Source organism: Oryctolagus cuniculus, chromosome 14, assembly GCF_051225735.1.
Source record: "Oryctolagus cuniculus isolate XC-2025 breed Fujian yellow rabbit chromosome 14, ASM5122573v1, whole genome shotgun sequence".
Lineage (NCBI taxonomy): Eukaryota > Metazoa > Chordata > Mammalia > Lagomorpha > Leporidae > Oryctolagus > Oryctolagus cuniculus.
Genome location: NC_142880.1, coordinates 62,334,681 through 62,356,321, shown reverse-complemented (window position 1 = coordinate 62,356,321; position 21,641 = coordinate 62,334,681). Strand labels below are relative to the sequence as shown.

Here is a 21,641-nt window from a genome sequence, read left to right as displayed (position 1 = left end):
TAGTCAGTCTGGGAAGCAAGAGCAAAGGGCCTTGGTGATGGGTAAGACTTGGAGGGAGAGGGGAAAAGCTGACACACTGCGAGAACCTGGGAGAGAGATCACAGCTGGGTCCTTAGGCGAGGAAGTCATCAGCGTGGAGGTAGCAGCTACTTCACCGCTGTCCCCAGCCTTTTGTGATTGGCCCATGTCAGTGCCCACACTGCTGGGCTACCAACAGCACCCCTCTTCTCCTCACTCTCTGTGTCCCCTTTCACTCCTTGTTAGGGTGAACTGTGTCCCCTCCACATGCAGATGGTAAACCCTTATCCCCTACTACCTCAGAATGTGGCACTATTTGAAGACAGAGCCTTTAAAGAGGTCAGCATGTTAAATGAGGTTGCCCAGGGGAGCTCTAGTCCAATATTACTGGTGTTATAAGAAGAGGAGATGAGGGTAGAGACAGGCACAGAGGAAAGACCCTGTGAAGACAGGGAGAAGGGGACCACCTGTGAGCCCAGGAGAGAGGCCTTCGAAGAAACCAACCCTGTTGACTCCTTGGTCTTGGACTTCTAGCCTCCAGAATTATCAAAAAGTAAGTTTCTGTTGCTTAAGCCACCTGGTCTATGGCAGTCCTAGGAACCAGGACTCCCCCAGGGACCACAGCCCTCGGAGCACCACCCCATCTGTCCACTGCCTGTGTTTTGCCAGGTCTGTATCTCAGTCCCTCATTACCTGGATGTGTCCTGGGCGGTGATTTGTGGCTCTCAGACCTGTCCCCTATGAACTGAAGAATGAGGTTAGCCTCCTCTGCTGACAGTGCTATGTGTCTCAGGAGACAGCCCATGGAGGAGATTCTGGTGTCCGAGCTGGGATTGTGGGACAGGGAGCTGGTCAAAGAAGCCTTTCTGTGTGCCAGGCGCACAGCTGTCAGGGGACTGTTTTGCCACCTGTTCTTAAGGCTGTTCTGGCAATGGATTCTTGCACGTGCCTTACTCTGAAAGCATACTCTGAACAGAGGGAAATGTGTTCTTCCTCATTACCAAGAGAGAAAAATGAGATTTCATTGCACTTACAAATCAGGATTTTCTTTTGCATTTAATAATGATTCTGAATCTAAGTTGGGCCCTGGTTTTGTTTTGTTTTTGACAGGTAGAGTTATAGACAGTGAGAGAGAGAGATGGAGAGAAAGGTCTTCCTTTCATTGGTTCACTCCCCAAATGGCCGCTATGGCCAGTGCTGTGCTGATCTGAAGCCAGGAGCCAGGTGCCTCCTCCTGGTCTCCCATGTGGGTGCAGGGGCCCAAGTACTTGGGCCATCCTCCACTGCCCTCCCGGGCCACAGCAGAGAGCTAGACTGGAAGAGGAGCAGCCAGGGCTAGAACCCGGCGCCCATATGGGATGCTGGCGCCGCAAGCGGAGGATTAACCAAGTGAGCCACGGCGCGGGCCTGGGCCCTGTTGTTTTAAAAATTATTTTATGTGGAAGTCAGAGAGAGAGAAATATTGATCTTCCTTTTACTGGTTCATTCCCCTAAATGCCTGTAATGGCCTGGGCTGGGTCAGGACAAAGTCAGGAGCCAGAAACTTAATCCAGGTCTCTGAAGTGAGTGGTAGGGACCCATGTACTTGAGCCATCACTTGCTACCTCCCAGAGTGTGCATCAGCAGGAAGATGGAATTGGGAGTGGAGCTCGGACTGGAACAAGGCACTCCAGGATGGAATTCAGGCATCCCAAGCAGTGTTTTAACTGCTGTGCCAAATGCCCACCCCAGACACTGATTTTTTTTCAACTTTTAATTAATATAAATTTCAAAAGTACAACTTTTGAATTATAGTGGCTTTTCCCCCCATCTGCAACCATCCCATCTCCCACTCCCTCTCCCATCCCATTTTCCATCAAGATTCATTTTCAATTATCTTTATATACAGAAGATCAACTTAGTATATACTCAGTAAAGATTTCAACAGACTGTACCCACACAGACACACAAAGTATAGAGTACTGTAGTTTTACCGTTAATTCACATAGTATAACACATTAAGAACAGAGGTCCTACATGGGGAGCAGGTGCACAGTGACTCCCATTGTTGATTTAACAATTGACACTCTCACTTATGATGTCAGTAATCACCTGAGGCTCTTGTCATGAGCTGCCAAGGCTATGGAAGCCTCTTGAGTTCACCAACTCCGATCTTATTTAGACAAGGCCATAGTCAAAGTGGAAGTTCTCTCCTCCCTTCAGAGAAAGGTACCTCCTTCTTTGATGGCCCATTCTTTCCACTGGGATCTCACTCACAGAGATCTTTCATTTAGGTCATTTTTTTTTTCCACAATGTCTTGGCTTTCCATGCCTGCAAAACTCTCATGGGCTTTTTAGCCAGATCTGAATGCCTTAAGGGATGATTCTGAGGCCAGAGTGCTGTTTAGGGCATTTGCCATTCTATGAGTTTGCTGTGTATCCTGCTTCCCATGTTGGATCGTTCGCTCCTTTTTAATTCTATCAATTATTATTTGCAGACACTGGTCTTATTTACGTAATCCCTTTGACACTTAAATCTATCTTTTTGATCAATTATGAACTTAAACTGATCACTTTAACAAGTAAGATGGCATTAGTACATGCCACTTTGATGGGATTGAATTGGAATCCCCTGGCATGTTTCTAGCTCTACCCATTAGGGGTCAGTCCGAGTGAGCATGCCAGGCACTGATTTTAAGACAAATAATAAAGTACTTTGAGGGTTGAAGCCCAAGTTGGCATCTAAGCAGCTCTCAGAAGAAAAGGGAAGAGGGAGGGAATTGCATAGGTAGAATAGTTGATGCGTAGAATTCCTGTTAGCTTGGCTAGGCAGGTCCCAAGTCCTGTCTTGTAGACTTGTGTGACAGTGACATATTCAGACCAGGACCATGCCCTTGGTGACTTGTGTGTGCCTTAGAGCTGGCCTTTATGATGGGGGGAAGGCAGTTATGATGAGGAAGCCACTGGTAAACTCTTCTGCATCTTCCCAGAGGATGGAATGAGAGCAACCGCTCAAAAGATAGAGACTGCTGGTTAGGATAAGATAGAGCTGGCTCCTTAGGGCCATTTTAAGGTCTGACTAGGTTGTTCTCTCACTCCCTCCTCTGGGCATCTGTGGTACTACCATGAATTTTTGGCTGCTGAGCCATTTGACTGTATTGGATTATTAGGTTACATGCTCCTTCCTACCAGTGGGGATAGAATGGGAACTCCCAAAGAACACTTATCTGTGTCCCAAAGGACACTTATCTGTGCTCTCTGTCTCAGCATCTAGAGGTACTGGGTGAGCACTCAGTGGATGGATGGATGAATGACTAGCTGACTAACTGTTCCTCGAAAACTTTTAATATCCTGAAGACTGTGTGTGTGTGTGTGTGTGTGTGTGTGAGAGAGAGAGAGAGAGAGAGAGAGAGAGAGAGAGAGAGTTCATGAATAAATGACTGTCTTGGAAATGACTCTCTGATGCAAGATTTTGTTATTTTAGATTACGAAGAACTGTATAAATAGAATAGATGAATATCTAGCATATGTTGATGATTTAAGACATAATTCTTGGCTGATTGACTAACAAAGGGCTGGGAAACAGGTAGTCGCCAGAAGGAGAGGTGTGGCTTTCCCTGTAGAGATTTTTAAGGAAAGAAACAGTCACACATGTGAGATGGGTGGATGCAGATTTTCTCTAAGACTCAAATGATGATTGGAACCACACACGTGTGCTTGAGTGGATGGCATGGCTGCCACTTACTGATTGCTGCTGTGTGCCAAGCATTTTGTACATGCATGCTCATGCAATTCTCACACACATGCTTCTTGAAATGAGTTTTGCTTTCACCCATCCTACACACGGGGAAACTGAGATGTAGAGACTTTTTTTTCACATAGTCAGCCATATTCATGCTATGTGTTAGATACCATCCTAGGCTCTTAGGACATATATACTCCTTGCCCTTGTGGACCTTACAGTCTAGCAGGAAAGAGACAAAAGACATGAGAGAGATGATTTAGCAGGGCACTGTTGAAGTTTACAGCAACAAGTAGGCCTCTCCCCATTAGGAGCTCACAGGACAGTTAGATGCAAGGAGCAAACAGTCCATTATCATGGGCTTGCTTTTAAGGGAGGCACTGCAGCCACGTGACACTGTGGGGTTGTGAGTGTTCCATGACCTCTGGTTGCTGTAAGAGCACACAGGAGACAGGGAGGCTTCTTGGAGGAGGTAACATCCCCCTTAGATATGAAAGGTGAGTAAAAGTTGGCTGGGTTAAAAAAGAGGTAAGAAGGGGAGGAAGCATTCCAGGGGGAGGGAACAGAAGGTATAATATCTCAGAAGTGAGAACTAGCAAGGCCCCCAAAAGTTAGTTCTGGCTGGGATACGGATTTTGAGTGAGAAATGAGGCCACAGGGGTAAGCAGGGGCCAGATCCTATGGGTCATCAGAGGAAATGCAGACTTGATCTCAAGGCAACCAGGAATGATGAAGGTCATGGGGTCTGAGCAAAGTAGGAACAGGTTAAGTCATGGGGTCTGAGCAAAGTAGGAACAGGTTAAGTGACTTGTCTAAGGTCTCATAACCAGCAAGTGTCACACTGAGGATTTGAACCAAGGTTCCATCTGACTCTAGAGCTCATCCCATGCCACTGGCCCAGGTTGAACTAGAGAAGAAAAGGCAGATTCGCGGTTTTCCTGCCAGTCCCTCCTCACCTTGGGGCTTTCTATTTTCTGTTCCTTGGGCCTGCAGCAGCCCCAGAAGATGCGTCCTTCCACTTCTGCCCAGATGGGAGATGCAGGTACCCAAGAGCAGTTCCATGGCACTGCACCTGCTTCCTGGCCACTGCCCAGGGCGTTCCTGGGTGACATTTCTGCATACTTTGGGTAAGTGCCGAGAAACCGCCTGGCTGCCCCTGGTGGTGGAAGGATGCTGGATTCACCTGCATCTGGGAGCTTTTATTGCCTTCCTGAAACCATGGAAGCCATGTGTATATGTTTATGCTTTGTTTTACATTGTTATCCCATTTGCCTCCTTGCTGGAGGGCTGCCAGGGCGCCAACGTTTAGCTCAATCTATATGCTATTATCTCATATTTTGCAATCCCAAGATGTTAAGGTGGTTTCACATAAACAAAGCATTTTCCATAATTGCTCAAGAGAAGTTGGAGAAGTACGCTTGTTCTCTCCTTCTTTATATTTTTAGTCTTTGTTCATCTTTTCCTTCTCGTACAGTCAAGGTGCAGTCAGACTGCCCCAATTCAAATCCTGACTCTAATACTTTCTAGCTGGGTGACGTTGGGCAAATTCTTGAATAATTTCTGTGCTTTGGTTTCCTTATCTATGAAAAGAAGTGGTGATTATGATAATGGTAATTTCTATCTCGTGGTATGATTTTGAGGATGAGATGAATGAATATCGATAGCATATTTAGGATGATGGCCATGGTAGGTGCTTCATTGATGTCAAGCTACTCTTGTTCATGGGCAGCATCAGTATTTATTTAATGTAAGATTCTAGCTGTCAGCTCCCAGTAGTCTTTTGGAACAGATTCAGAGAGGTTTTGCTGCCCTTTAACCTGACCCTGGCTCCGTGCATTGTCCTTTGCAGCACAGCGAGATGATCAAGAGATGAGACAGGTGCTCCTCAGGGTCCAAGGAAGAAGGTGAAGTTTTCGTGGTGTTCAGAAGCATTTACAGAGGACAGAATAACATCTGCATGTTAGCATGGGTCACATTAATCACCTCCAACCATCTCCCAGGTGACAAATTGCAGGACCACAGATTGTGTTTTCAAGCATAGTTAATGTGGGTGGGCATTTGGAGTGGTGGTGAAGACACTGCTTGGGAGGCCCACGCTCCCTACTGGAGTTCAAGTCCCAGCTCTATTTCTGATTCCAGCTTCTTTCAAAGATGGACTCTTAGAGACAGCAGATGATGGTTTAAATACTTGGGTCCCTCTCACCTATGTAGGCAACCTGGATTGAGGTCCAGTCTTTTGGTCATGACCAAGCCCCATTGTGGGCATTTGAGGAGTGAACCAGCAGATGGAAGAGCTGTCTCTGTCTGTCTCAGTGTCTTTCTCTCTCTCTCTCTGCCTTTCAAACAAATAAGAATACATTAAAAATTCATAGAAAAATGGAATTAAAACAAATTTGAGAAAATAAATGTAGCTGATGTATATATATCATATGAGAAAATTCCAATTTTTAAAAAGATCCATTTATTTATTTTGAAAGTGTTACAGAGGGAGAAGGAGAGCGAGAGCGAGAGAGAGAGATCTTTCATCCGCTGATTCACTCCCTAGATGGCTGTAATGGTCATTACTGGGTTAAGCCAAAGCCAGGAGCTTCATCTGGATCTCCCACGGGGATGGCAGGGACCCAAACATTTGGGCCATCCTCTGTTGCTTTCCCAGGCCATTATCAGGGATCTGGATCGGAAGTGGAACAGCTGGGATGTGAACTGGTGCCCATGTGGGATGCTGACATTGCAGGCAGTAGCCTTACTTGCTATGCCATAACACCAGCCCCTCTAGTTTTTTCTGAATCACAGGGAAAGCACCTATGATGAGTGTTTGCACTGCTGTGTGTCTGGCTTTCTTTGAAAAACCAGGTTAATAGCTATTATTTCTAAGTGTTTTCTTTCCATGGTCAGTTCACACTGGGTATGAACTGCTCTGGGTATGCAGGTGACTTTTATTTGCTTCTGAAACAACTTTATGCAGAAGGTGCATGCCCAAGTGCAAGGAAAAGCTGCTTTGTGATTCTTCTAGACAGAGGCTGTGGCAAGCAAGGTCTCAGCCGCCTGCACTGCCTGGGAATGTGCAGGTGACTACTGAGACAGCAGTGGAGGGACAAGAACGGGCATATGGTCTTCATTGGCACAGTAGAACAAAGTAATTAAAAATGTCTTAAAATGCAGAAAGCCCCCAAAACTGTAAAGTATATCATGGTAGATGTCAAATTAGCATTTTCTGCCTCTTTTTAACAATGCCATAATCTCATTAATCTACAGAAAGAACTAAATGCATGGACTTCAACCAGTTGGCTGGACATATGTTACACATTGGACTGGCCATTTGGCTGGATCAGATTAAAGTGGAGAAATTGCTTTTTTTTTTTGGGCTCTGAACATAAATCTGGGCCTGCCTATTACTTTTTGCACTCTTTTTAAAGTGATAGATTTGTAAGTGCCAAAAATTCAGTACCAACTTGAAGGGTTTCTTTTTCTTTTTTTCTTTTCTTTCTTTCTTTCCTTTTTTTTTTTTTTTTTAAGAAATGTAAAGAAACTGCATGGAGGAAAGGGACAAAGGATTGGATATGGAGACTTGGAGACTAGATGTAGCCTGGCCTCTGGTTGTTGGGGTAGATTAAACAGCAGTATTTACATTCATACTGTTAACCATTTGAAATGTTATAGTGCAGGATGTAGTTCCCCTTTGGGCAAGGTGACTCAGTTCATTCAATCTTTTTTACAAAATTTATTTATTTATTCATTTGAAAGCCACAGTTAGAGAAGAGAGGAAGGAGAGAGAAAGAGAGAGAGAGAGGAGAAAGAGAGAGAGAGATAACTTACATTCCATGGTTCACCCTCCAAATGGCCACAATGGACAGGGCTGGGCCAGGTCAAAGCTAGGAGCTAAGAATTTCATCCTGGTCTCCTACATGGATGCAGGAGCCCAACTACTTAGGCTATTTACTGCTTTTCCAAGTGCATTAGCAGGGAGCTGGATCAGAAGTAGTACAACCAGGACTTGTATTGGTACCCATATAGGATGCCAGTGTCTTAGGTGGTGGCTTAACCTGTAGCACCATTATGCCAGCCACCAATATTTTATTTAGAATGGTATCATATACTATTAACATGTTTGGCACTGTGTTTTGTCTTAAAATTCATTGTTAATTAATATTCCAATTTAAGAATCTTCCAAATTTTCTTGAAAGCAAAATAAATATATCTTATCTGCCTGCATGGATACACCCACTATTATTTCCTGCATATTTGGTACATGCCCAGGGCATTGTTCAAAGTTTTTTTTTTTTTTTTTTTTTGACAGGCAGAGTGGACAGTGAGAGAGAGAGACAGAGAGAAAGGTCTTCCTTTTGCCGTTGGTTCACCCTCCAATGGCCGCCACGGCTGGTGCGCTGCGGCCAGTGCACCGCGCTGATCCGAAGGCAGGAGCCAGGTGCTTCTCCCGGTCTCCCACGCGGGTGCAGGGCCCAAGCACTTGGGCCATCCTCCACTGCACTCCCAGGCCATAGCAGAGAGCTGGCCTGGAAGAGGGGCAACCGGGACAGAATCCAGCACCCCGACCGGGACTAGAACCCGGTGTGCCGGCACCGTTAGGTGGAGGATTAGCCTATTCAGCTGCGGCGCCGGCCAAAGATGACTTTTCAAAAGCTAAGTCTTTCAATCCTTGTGATCAAGGCACGGGATAGGTGTGGGCAAGGCAGGCCCCAGGGCTCCTGTCCTGTTTCCAGCTGCCCAACAGGGCACCCCAGAGGTTAGCACACCAGGACAGTCCACCACCATGACAAGCCTTTGTGTTTTCACAAGAACTTGGCACTGTTTCCATCCGTTTTGCAAGAGTTTCTTTCAAGATGGTGGATGGGCTGGGGAAGGTGTTCAGAAGGTTTTTAAGGTCTGTAGCTCCAGTAGCTTGGCAGTATCTCAAAGGAATTTTAAAATGCGTACCCAAGGTGGTAGAGGAAAATAGTTTCATTGTACACAGAGTGCTTTTGACCTGTCTCTTAAATCCAGAGTTCAGATACGAGTGAGTTGGCCTCAGCTTCAGGAAAGATAGGAGTCACTTAATTTCATTAATCCCTCTTTTTGTGCCAGTAGCATTTTCAGAAACGGAAATGAGGCCTCTGAGACTCTTGGCACAGAAATGGTAAATTAGGAATCTATCCATGAGGACCCTTCTGCTTTTCATTACATGACAGTCTCTGGGGATTTCAGTGGCTGGAGTAATAAACCCACCGCCTAGAACAGCTAAATATGTAGGCTGTTGGCCACCATGGTTATAACCATAGTAAGGTTCTAGTGGTACATGCAAACATTCAGAAATGATTCTTATGGAAGAAATATTTGCTAGCACCCCCCTCATATTAAGACTATGAGCTAGGCAATTTGAGTTAAAACGTTTTTGCTTAACTCACAGGAAGGTGTCAGCATGAACACTTGGGGGTTTTCTTAGGACTGGGGAGGGGGCTGCTGAGAGATAAGAGCCCCTTCTCCTAGGCCATGGGACCTTCTGGGATAACTTGGACATTGTGTTCTGTGACTCACGACCAGATTCTGTGCTGCAAGTATCCACCAGAGTCCTCAGTCATGTAGATCTTTTAGGGGTTCCCCCAGGAATCCCCTGAAACTTCTGGACAAAAATAGTTCCTTGGGGGTAAGTGAGTGACAGTGCCACCCAGGGGGTGGGGGCAGCTTGTTTCCGCCAAGGGGCATGTGGACATTTATAACATCATTCAAGGGCCATGCAAAGTGATCAGCTTAAAAATTATCCTGCTATGGATTTATTGAATTTCGAGTTCTACCTGCAGTTGGCTTGGCAATGATTTTGTGGGCCTTCTACGGCCTGCGGATCTGACATCCCGCACCCCTGCTATAGGCGCCTTGCAAGTGAACTTCACCCTCCCCGTGCCACACAGTCCTGTCTTGCAGGGAGGAATCTCCACTAGCTATTGGATAGCGAAGGGGTGTGTGTGTGTGTCTAGCATATTTCCATGAGATATGACACACTCCCATTTCATGTTTTGTGAGTTTAACAGATTACACTAAACATCGGAGATGTAGCTTTTTGATGTTGTGGCTGTCTTCTTTAAAGTTCCTGCCTCCTTCCTGTGACAGGACTACGATTTATTTAGTGACAGCTTGGGAAACTTTAAAGCCTTTGGCAGGTGTTTTTTTTCTTTTGACAGAACTGCCTTAATATATTCCCTCCCTATTAAAAGAAGAAAGGAACTTGGGAGCTCATTTTATAGATGAAGAAACCTCATTAAGCAAGGCCTTAAGTTAGTGCAGCCCCTGCTGATGCTAGTGGGCAGAGACAGCCCAGCTCCAGGGCTCTAGAGCGAGATCTAGATCCAGGTGCTAACTTTGCCTCCTCCTGCCTGAGTCACCTGGCCAGCTCCTCTCAGGCCCCTGAGCCCCGGTTGCCTTGTATGTAAAGTGGGAACGTGAAAGATGAGAGAAGGCACGCAGAAGCCTTGAACAGTCTGCTCGCTGATTGGTGCTCAGACGCTGTCATCATTAGTAATCCCTGCTCCCATTTGGCATGCCTGGGTGGCATCTCGCTGCCGCTGTGCCAGGCAGGGATGCCTGGCTGCTGACTGGGACGAGGTATTTTCACTTCGGCTCCAGTCCTTTCTTCCTTATTCCAGTCCCCTTCCAGCTCTGTGTGCTTCCTAAGTATGCTTTGATGGTTCTCGGGTCGGAGCAAACTGTGCTGATCTGCTTGGACTTATAGGACACTGGCTGCCTCTTCACCAAGAACTTCACTTGCACAGTCTCATAGCCTTGAGCCAAATAGCAGTCCAGGCCTAAGAGCCAGGCAGACTCACTTGTGATCTGACAAGGTCGAGCCCTGGAACATGGTGGTTTCAGGCCTGAGTTCTGGGGTCAAAATCTTTCATTCTTAAACAAATTACTTAATCTCTATGAGCCTCAGCTTCCTCATCTGTAAAATGGGACCATGGATTCCCATCTCGCAAGGTTGTTGAAATGAAAAGAGGCATGGAGAAATGTACCTGCCGTCAGTATTAGCTGCTACGGTCAGAGGAACCCAGTTCTGCCACACAGGAGCTATTTGTGAGCTTGGGCAGTTACTTAACCTCAGTGTCCTCCCCTGGAAATGGGGTTAATAGCAGTCTTTACATAACAGGATTAGTAAGAGTTAAGTGATATTGATGTTAAGTGATCAGCTCAGAATCATACTAAGTACCCCAAAATATTCACTGTGACAGGTTGAGTATCCCTTATCTGAAATGCTTGAGACCAGAAGTGGTTTGGTTTTGTTTTTGGAATATGTGCCTATCTAAAAGGAGGTATCTTAGGGATGGGAACCAAGCTTAAACACAGTTTCTTTATGTTTCATATGTGCCTTCCACACATAGACTGAAGGAAATTTGACTCAGGGCACCTGTGTCTTGACAGTGACCTGTCACAGGATGCCAGGTGTGGAATTTTCCACTTGCAGCATTACATTAGTCTTCCCAAAGCTTTGGAATTTGGTGCCTTTTGAGTTTTTTATCTGGAATGCTCCACCTGTGTCACGATTACAATATGGCCAACTCAGCCTCTGAGAGGCTCAACTTTTCCGTCTGTAAAATTGGAGCAATCATATCTGCCTCCTAAAGATGGGAGGAGTGGCCATGAGAGTGTGCCGAGAGGATGCGACCCGTCGTGGGTTCCTGGGGAAGAGAGCTCTTCCTGCTACAGTCACTCTCAGTGCTGGAGAACCCTTGCTGGCCCAGGGCCGTCCGTGGCCAGCCTCGCGCCTTTCATTTCTTGCCCAAGTTGAACCACATTCCCCACAGCATTGACATCTTTCCAGAGTGGATTCCGTTCCAGGTATCACCACGCAACCCCAGCCCTGCCGGTCCGCAGGCCCGCGTAATTGCTCTGCACACAGACATCGCTCCCAGGGCCCCAGTAGTGGCCTGGCCCTGGAGGCCGCTTTATTTGATTTCTGTAGGTCTACAAACAAACATCTGAAAGGAACTAAGCACGTTAGTCGTGGCAGGCTTGGTTGCGGTAATTAGCTTCTGCCTGGGCTGCAGTAGCAGCAGCTGGCTTGTGCTTCTACGGCCTGTGCAGCCAGAGATCGCGGGACCCCAGGCTCTGAGGGTGCTGTTGCTGGAAGCACCTGATGCTGGGCTTCAGCACAGGTGCTGACAAGGCCTCTTCCCAGGCCGGTGGTGGGGAGCACGGGGCCTTCTTGGTTTCAGGTTGTGGAGAGTTACCGACCAAGCTGTTTGGCCGGGCCTGGCTGTGGGCAAACAGAGCTAGGCTGATCACGAGGAACCGTGATGGGGGTGGCTCACACAGAGGCTGGGGAGCAATGATTACACCTCTGTCCCCGGTCCCCGGACTGAGGCTACTTCGTGTTCTGCCTGTTCTCTGGGTTCTGGAGCAAGGCACTGCCCTTCAGGGATGCCCCACTGTTAGCAGGGTGTGCATCTGGTGGCTCGCCTCCGCCTCCCTTTCTTCCCCCAGCTGGGCTACCTGCTGCAGCCTTCATCAGCTCACCTGTGAGTGGCCCAGTGCCCACTTGGGTCTTTCTCCCTGCGTAGGCCCAGGCTCTCTCCAGCTCAGAAACTCCGAAGCACCTGGGCCGCAGCTCAGCTCCCCTTTCTTTCTCTTTCCTGGACAGCTGTCACCCATTAGACTGAATTACAATCTCTGTGTATCATTGCCCTACAATCTGCCAAACCAGTGATGCATTTAACCATAGTGATAATGGCTACAGTACCTGGCCTTGGTACAGCTTTGTGATCTTTCAGAGCACATTATATTTATCTCATTTTCCCCCAGAACTGCCACATACGCATATTTATCATCTCTACCACGTTTGTCACCTTAGTATACAATCCCTGCCCACCCATCCTCCACGCCCAAGGGTAAGCAGTGTGGAAAGTCAACATAGCATGAACTTTGTACCCTTCCTTGCTGTTTAATAGCTCTGTGACATTTGGCACATTTCTTAGCCTTACTGTCCCTGTCTGTAGAATGGGTTAACGATGGCACTTCTTTCGTAGCATCTTCATGGACATGAGTCCCCACATGTAATCCTATTAAACGTCAGCATTAAGTGGAGAACTCAGAGTGTCCTGGGGATGTTAGAAGCGTAATAGCCCACACTTCATCCCAGCTCTTACTGCTTTCATTTCACAGGTGAGGAAACTGAGGCCTACTCAGAGCTACAAAACTACTGTGTGGAAAATCTGGATTCAAGTCCAGATCTTGTCTAGATAACCTGCTCTTTGCAGAACAGCCTCCTTGTTGGATACTAAACTCAGAGGAACGCAGTACAAAGAGCAAGAACTGGGAAACACAGAAACATGAGCCCAAGAGACGAGGGCATAGTTATTCTGAACAAGTCCCTGGGCAGATCCTATTTTTAATTTTAATGCAACTGCCACTTTTAATAAGAAAACAGCACCTATGTAAACTAGTCTGGAAGAACATGCTTTTATGTCGGTGGTTGCATGTAATCAAAAGTTTTGCCTTCGTTTGGTGCTAGTGCGAGGTATTTGCGTATTCAAAGTTTTGCTCAGATAAAGTGGAGGAGGGCCTTATATTTAAAGAAGAGCATTTTTTGAACAGCCCTTGTCTCCACTGTTGAGGAACAGGTTTTTGTTGTTGTTTTCATGCAAATTGTTGAACTCTTAGTATAGAATTGGTCTTCTGTATATAAAGTCAATTGAAAATGGACCTTAGTGGAGAATGGGACTGGGGTTGGGGGTGGGAGGAGAGGTAGAGGGTGAGCATGGTGGGAAGAATCACTATATTCCTAAAGTTGTACTTATGAAATGCATGAAGTTTTTATTCCTTAAATAAAAGGTTTCTCTGAGGAAAAAAATTTTAAAAAGGAGCATTTTGATGCTCCCATGGCAAGGTAAGTTTGATTTTGTGACTATGTTTTGCTTTAGTGCCCTCTGGTGGTAGATTTGGGAAACCATTAATTTCTTACAGAGGATAAGCCAAATTAAAGAAAAAAGATCCTGAATGTACTCAAGATCTTTCTAACATTTCTTACAAAAATATTTACCAGCTAATAGCTATTTTTTCACAAAAATATCTTTATAAAGGCCCAAAATTGCAAAAAAGATGTGACTTTTGCACAAACGTTGGCTAGCTTTAATGGTTCAGGGTGGAAAATATTTTTTAGCCAGTGGTTTCATGTTAGGTGAATTAATGTCAGAGAACATAAATATTGCCTAAAGATTTCCACTTGCTGCCTTTTCAGCAGTGACGTTTTAGAGAACGGTGGGTTAGGATAAACTTTTCATTTGTTTATATCTTTTTCTCTGTAAAATACACTTAAAAAAAAAAAAGACATCTAAGTGCAAGTTCGCTGGGATCTATCTCTAGTCATCATTTCACAGTCCTTGGGTGCAGCCTTCCTCGGCTGCCCAGGAAGCCAAGGGTGGAGCTCACCTGGCATGGTGAGAGTGTCTCGGAGAGTTACCTGAGCAGGTGCCGCGAGCCAGCCCTCGTGTCAGCATTCTGCAACCTGTTTACTTTTCATGACAAGCCGCCGGTCTATGATGTTAGCCACACTTTCTCCAAGAGAAGGATTCTAAAAACTTAAGTAACTTGTCACCCAGCTGTAAAGTGACACTTTCCACCTGACATCCCTGACCTGGGCGGTCGTGCCCACTTCCTGTGGATGCCTCCAAATGCTGGGTCACGTTCATGTTCAGCTCAAGTCTCAAACAGAAACTGTGAGCTTGGCTGTGTTATCTTCCCTCCCAGGAGAGTAGTGATGGAGGGAAGTGTTTGTGTAAAGAGTCTCCCGCTGGCTGTGGCTGTGCCACCACTGCAGAGCCGCAGGAGCCGGAAAGCTCTGCTTTGCTCCTTAGCAGTAAGTTAAGGTTGAAAAAACCAGTAGCCGGTGCTCATGGCAGTGAGACTCAGGTGCAGCCATGCCCGGCAGCCTGGCACAGCCTCTGGTAACAACAGCCCTCCCCGTGGCACAGGCTGGATATCCCCATGGGGACTGCCTTTGAGCTATATGACCCAAACTAAACTTGCCCTTCACGGGTACTGCTCTGAGCCCCTGGCTCCATCACCCAGTTTCTCATTAAGTTAAGCAGTCTCTCAGATCTGGTACACACTTTGGTGTTTTCTTAATGAGTGACGTTGGCTCCCAATGGCAATTCTGGCTCCCAGAAAGTACTCTGGAAATAAGTACTTTGTAAAAAAAAAAAATGTACAAAGGCTATTTTTTTTCTCTCGGATATTGTTGGTACGAGGGTGAAATAAACTCCTTGGAGGGCAATTCTATAGTGTCTAGCCTGTAATTTTCATTTCTAGGTATTTATTCTTTATAGTTATTTGTTCACATGGTAAAAGCTATGTGCATGGGTGAGAGTGTTCATGGCAGCATTGTTTGTACAGCACCAGGATGGGAAAACCTACTGATATTCTTCAATAGGGCCCTGATGAAACAAAACATGGCAGCTTGATACCACAGTATGTTTATAATTTAGAATGGAGCAACTGTTGGAAAACCAGGAAATGGATGATGTGTTACTATTCCCACCTATGAAGCTGGAAATGGTGCTGGAATGCACTGCTCAATTTAAAACACAAAGTTGTAAGGCGATGTATATAGTAAAAAAAAATACACACTGTATATTCTTGGGGGAAAAGTTTACAATGAGATACCCCAGTTAGTAAAACCCCAGGCCAGTGGGATTGGGCAGGAGGATGAATGGGGATGATGGAGGGACTTATTTGTTTATTTTTTTAATGATTTATTCATTTATTTGAAAGTCAAAGTTACAGAGAGGGAGAGACAGACAGAGAGAAAGAGGTCTTCTTTCTGCTGGTTCACTCCCCAAGTGGTTGCAACAGCCAGGGCTGAGCCAGGCTGAAACTAGGAACCAGGAGCGCCATCCTGGTCTCCCACATGGGTCCTAAGTACTTGGGCCATCCTCTGCTACTTTCCCAGGCCATTAGCAGGGAACTGGATCAGAAGTGAAGCAACTGGGACATGAACCGGTGCCCAGATGGGATGTGGATCACAGGTGGCATCTTTACTCTCTATGCCATAATGCTGGTCCTGACTTTGTATTTTTACTTAGAAAATTCAGAATTACTTGCATTTTTCAGCATTGACCTCAGCTTTTAGTTATACTTCATCATGGAATTACTTATTTGAAAGGCAAAGTCAATGGGGAGGAGTTTGGGGAGGTTCCTCTCTCTTCTTGTTTTCCCCAAATGCTTTGTGACTGGGCTAGATTGAAGCCAGGAGCCAGAAGCTTCATCTGGGTCTCCCCTATGGGTGGCAGGGCCCAAGCAATTGGATCTTCAGCCACTGCCTCTCAGATGCATTATCAGGAAGCCAGGTCAGAGGCAGAGGTGGGACTCAATCCCGGGGACTCAGATGTGGGATGCAAGCATCCCAAGTGTTGGCCTGCTGTGCCATGATGCCCGCCTGGAATTTCTAAAAATAATAAACATGTATGAATTAAAAAAGAAAAATTAATGTTTTCTCTATATTAATGGCAGTAAAATATCTGATGAAGAATTGGGTCCAAGATGTAGATGATGTATAGAATTTCAGGCCCATTTTATCAACTGTTCCCAGAGCTCTCTGTTCCAGGCATGTGTCTCAGCTCTCCCTTGGTAACACTGCTGGAGCTTCAGTTGGATGGACCTGAGCACCAAGGTGTAGGCCGGCTGGATGCTGGAATGTTGGCAAGCACCCCTCTCTCTGCCATGCTCAATCCCTTCCCCCTGGTTTTCCCCCAGCTCCCCAGCAATATGCCCATGCGTAGAAATTCATAGTGCAGAAGGCATGTGGTGTGGCCCAGCCAAGGGCAGTCATGTTAGTAAGCATAGTGGACTCAAGTGCAGTTCAACAAATAAGAAAGCATCTGGAAGGTTTCCCAGGTCTCAGGCGGGCTCCCCATTCCCTAGAATCCTGGTGCCCGACGTAGACAGCTCCCTGTAGGTTCTGAGCAGGCTGGCAATGGGCGCAGGGAAACATGAGCAAGTGTGAACTGGAGGCTGATGGTACCGACTCGTGATGTTAGTACTCGGGGCCTGGGAGAGCAGGTCAGGAGCCAAAATCCAGATACAAGGAGCACAGTTCCCTCGTCTGGGCTATCCATAGGGTGGCGATGGGTCTCCAAAGCAACGCTGAAGTCTTCCAAAGATCTCCCTGCAGCTCAGCGCTGGCCAGGTCTGGGGCCCAGTGCTGGCCCTGAGTGGGCACGGAAGGCACGAGGGGTGCGGACTCTGCAGGAAAAGGGGGCATGCGGAGGTGGCAGCTGCAGGTGCCCTCAGGGCCGGGGAATTTGATCTCTTCTGGTTTTCAATCACTCCGGCTTCTTGAGAAACTGATTGAGTGTGGGTGTTGGAGTCGGGGTGGGGGGGGGTGGTGGTGGTACAGGAATAGCTTCATGGACAGCTGAAGCTGTCCCTTCACTATAGCAGGACCGACATTTTCTTTTCCTTTGAATTCCTGAGAATGATGGGAAAACAGAGACTGACAGCTTAGCAGCTGTTAGGAAAGCCACCACATCACTGGTCTGCCAAGAGATGACCGTATGAAATAATGCCCCTAACTTCTGGCCTTTATGGTTACTGATTCCTCTCTGTCATTTCCTATCATTCTTACATCTAGTCACGTTGATTTCAATGTGTCTCAGGGCCTTTGCACCAGCTCTTCTTGCAAAATGGACCATGATTCTTCAAGACAGCTACATGCCTCTCTCCCTTACTCCCTTCAAGTTTGCTCAGAAGTCACATTCTCAGAGTCCTAACCTTATCACCCAATTTTAAACTACTCTCCTAGAGGGTAGCTTAGTGGTTAAGACACCTGCATCCTACGTCAGAGTGCCTGGGTTCAGTTCTGGGCTCTGACTCCTGACCCCAGCTTCCTGTCAGTTCAGACCCTGGGAAACAGATTGTTTCTGGTTCTGGCCCCAGATCCAGCCCTGATGGTTGCAGGCATCTGGGGGAGTGAACCAGCAGATGGGAGTGCCAGCTCTATCTTGATCTGTTTGCCCCTCACAGAAACAAACATTTTAAAAAGTATTTTTCTTACTTTGCATTTTTCTCACACAGTGACCAACATCTCTTAACATACCACAACATTTTTCTGAACACTTTGTGTCAATTGCTCACTTCCTGTTGCACCCACCTTCCTGCATGCCTGAATGTAAACTCTGTGAGACTAGTACAGTTCTTTAGTCTGCTTTTATGCATTGACAACAGTGCCCAGAACAGTGCTTCTGAGGAGGAGTGCTCTGTATAAGTGTTTGTTGAATGAATGAATGAATGAATGGACTGAGCTTAAAGGGGTAAAGGACTCTGCATCCTTTGGTCATGGAACACTGCCCAGATCTGTAGAAGCTATTCTGAAGCATTCCAGAAAACGTCCTCTATCTTTTCTCATTATCCACAAATCTATGGATTTGGGTCCTTGTTGGCAAACATTGAATGAAACAGTTGGAAGTAGCCACACTCAGGTTCGGATGAACACCTTGCCCCTTCCCAGCTGTGTGACTTTGGGGGAAAGCATCTTCTTCCAGCCTGACCATGAGCTGTGTGTGGGAATGCAGGCAGTCGGAAATATCACTGCCATTTAAGTGGTAGCTTGTGCTATCATTGATGAAGATGACTGGGAGAATGCAGTGATGAATTTTAAAAAGGCAATTTCCCCTTTGTAGTCATTTAAGCTGCCTTAGGTGAAAACATTGAGGAAAGCATTAAAAATTTCTGGCTAACTTTAAAATATCAGGAGGCTTTGGTAGATTTCCAGATTTTTCCTTGAATGAGTTATTAAGTAAAAAGCCCAGGGAAGCAGAGGCTCCTGGAGCTGGGCACTGTCTTTGAGCCTCTGATCACCCTCCCACACAAAGGGAGGCACCTCATGCCTGAGACGCGGCGTGCAGAGCTGAGTAAAGTTCTTGTGGTTGGTATGTACTGGAATTTCTGCATCTGTGCCCCAACATCTGGAGCTAGGTTACCCGATGCAGATGGAAAACAGCAAAATGCAAATTCTGTGGGTTTAACGGAGAGAACCCAAAGTAGAAAGAGTCTGAGAAGCCAGGTGGCTGTGGCAGCTTGGTATCTAGAGCCCAAGGAGAGGTAGAGACAAGGAGATAGGAGGAGGGACCTGGACCAACCTACCCACCTCCCCACATGGAAGAGGCTCTGCTGGGCTCACGGAATCTCCCATTCTTCCCAACAGATGCCTGCTCTATTGCTTGACTGCCTCTCTACCCTGCTTCCTACCCCACCCCCAAATGCTTTATTCTGAGATCCTTTCTTTATTAAAACACCTGCACCTGATGCATTGACTTAGGACCTGATTCTTGGGGAACCCAACCTAACACAACTGGCTTCTCACAGCTTCAGTTGTCTACAGCTCAGCAAAGGATTCTGATTGGCTAGCTGAGGGTCACATGACTCAACTGGCCTTTGATTGACAGCTCTTGCTTCACTCCCTACTCCGTGCTATACACCCAGTGTGAGCTGTGGACTAGACAGCCAGGGAAGTTACAATGTGTCACGGGATAGGCGTAGTACCAGGCACTAAGGCTACTAGGGTGAGCGCTGTCCCTGCCCCTCAACATTGACAATCAAGGGAAGAGAGTAGTCAAAGAATTCCACATGTGGAGAGTGCTATGGAGGAAGAATGCAAGCCTCAGTGTGTGGGAGGCAGCCATGGGGCGGAAGTACTGGGCTCGCTGGCTGTTATGTAGAAGGTAGGCTGTAAAGAGGACAAGAGTGCAACCCACATGGGGGAGCTGCTGAGACATGACGTGGTGCTAGAGTGGGAGAGAAGTGAAAAAACTCAGGAGCCACCTGAGGACCTGACCCATTGCTTTTGTACTCAGACCTCATCCTCCCCAAGTTCCTGCCCCTGCCCTAGGTTTGAAACAAACAAGCAAACCTATAGTGCACTGCATCACTACACTAGGAAATTTCAGGGGGAGCAGAAAAACAAAACAAACAAACAAACAACAACCTGAGTGGTGCTGTTTAGTCTAAAGCTTTGTCCCGGTCTTCACTGGCTTCCCTCCCCTTCTCCCTTATTTTCAACACAGGCATCCATCTCCACACATCCACTTTATTTTATTTATTTATTTTTAAGATTTTTTTAAAAGATCTATTTTTATTTATTTGAAAGACAGAGTTACAGAGAGGTGGAGACAGAGAGAGAAGTCTTCCATCTGCTGGTTCACTCACAGATGTCCGCAACAGCCGGAGCTGCACTGATCCGAAGCCAGGAGCCAGGAGCTTCCTCCAGGTCTCCCACATGGGTGCAGGGGCCCAAGGACCTGGGCCATCCTCCACTGCTTTCCCAGGCCACAGCAGAGAGCTGGATCAGAAGAGGAGCAGCCAGGACTAGAACCGGCACCCATATGGGATGCTGGCATTTTAGGCCAGGGCTTTAACCTGCTATGCCATAGTGCTGGCCCTCACATGTCCACTTTAAATCCAAACATTTGGAGCTTTTTAAACAGAGAAGGGTTTCTTTCTTGGCTTTTGAAAACTATTGCCTAAAACACATGTCCACCAATGACATTTCCCATAATTCCATTATTTTGATTCCATTTGGGGGCAGAGGGAGAGGATCTCCGGGACGGTCTGATCGGGGACCGTGATCCCTGCTCCTGATGCTGCAGGGGATGGAGAGGAGCTGCTTCCCCGTGGGTTTTCCTGGCTCTGCCCATGTATTAGGAGGAAAGAAGAGCTCAAGGCCAGCTCTTTCACTGTCTCTCCTCAATGGAGTATGGCCCACACAATGATTTTGTAGAGGCACAGTCATTTGGGGTGGCTCAATCCTTACCCCAAAGTGTGCCAGATGCCCTTCATTTGTGCAGGCTGGTGGTGATGGGCGAGTCCCCTTTCTGTTGCTAACCAGGAGACCAGTCAGTGCCGCTCTGCACTTCCTCTGAGCAAGGGCGATGGGTTGCTCGGGGGCTGTCCAGCACATTGCACTGGCCTCATTTCCAAGCAGTGGGGGACACTAGAGCACAGGGGGAAGTCTCAGGTGACTCTAGCCTTGCGCCGCCTGCTCAGCTGAAGGAGGGGATGCGCGAGCCTCAGGAATCCAGTGGGCTGGTGGACATTGTTCCAATCTGCCAGATCACTCTTACGTGCAGCACCTCGTGAAGGCTGTCAACAGGTATTTATAAATGACAGTGCTTGGCGCACAAAGGGGTGTCCTTACTGTCTTGGGTACTTTTGTGTGTATGATTAAGGCCTCAGAATCCACCTGGCACTCAACCCCCATGGGCAGTTCTAATTTTCTCCTCCAGACACGCCTCTGTGCCCCAACACTCCATTCTTTTTTTTTTTTTTTTTTTTTGACAGGTAGAGTTATATACAGTGAAAGAGAGACACAGAGAGAAAGGTCTTCCTTCCATTGGTTCACTCCCCAAATGGCCGCTATGGCCAGAGCTACGCTGATCCAAAGCCAGGAGCCAGGTGCTTCCTCCTGGTCTCCCATGCGGGTGCAGGGTCCTAGGACTTGGGCCATCCTCCACTGCCCTCCCGAGCCACAGCAGAGAGCTGGACTGGAAGAGGAGCAATCAGGACTAGAACCCGGCACCCGTATGGGATACTGGCGCCGCAGGCGGAGGATTAACCAAGTGAGCCATGGTGCTGGCCTTCTCCATTCTTTTTGTTTCTACTGTTTGTTGTTATTAAAAAATAAATTATCTTCAGCTTCCCCTTAATTCCCATTCCATTTATATTGTTCTATTTTCCCTGAGTTATGGTGTTCCTCTTCCCTTCTTTTTTTATAAACTTTTATTTAATAAATATAAATTTCAAAAGTACAATTTTTGGATTATAGCAGTTTTTCCCCCAATAACCACCCTCCCACCCGCAAACCATCCCATCTCCCATTCCCTCTCCCATCCCATTCTTAAGATTCATTTTAAATTATCTTTATATA

The 21,641-nt window shown here is 46.8% G+C and overlaps 1 long non-coding RNA gene across 1 annotated transcript in view; it reads left to right on the top strand.

Annotated features, from left to right (window-relative positions):
* The window catches only part of LOC103349607 (uncharacterized), a 49,499-nt gene that overhangs the window by 15,461 nt on the left and 12,397 nt on the right, over positions 1–21,641 (top strand). The window contains exon 2 of the long non-coding RNA XR_016220151.1: positions 4,733–4,866. This is a non-coding gene — a long non-coding RNA (uncharacterized LOC103349607). The remainder of the gene's footprint in view (positions 1–4,732; positions 4,867–21,641) is intronic.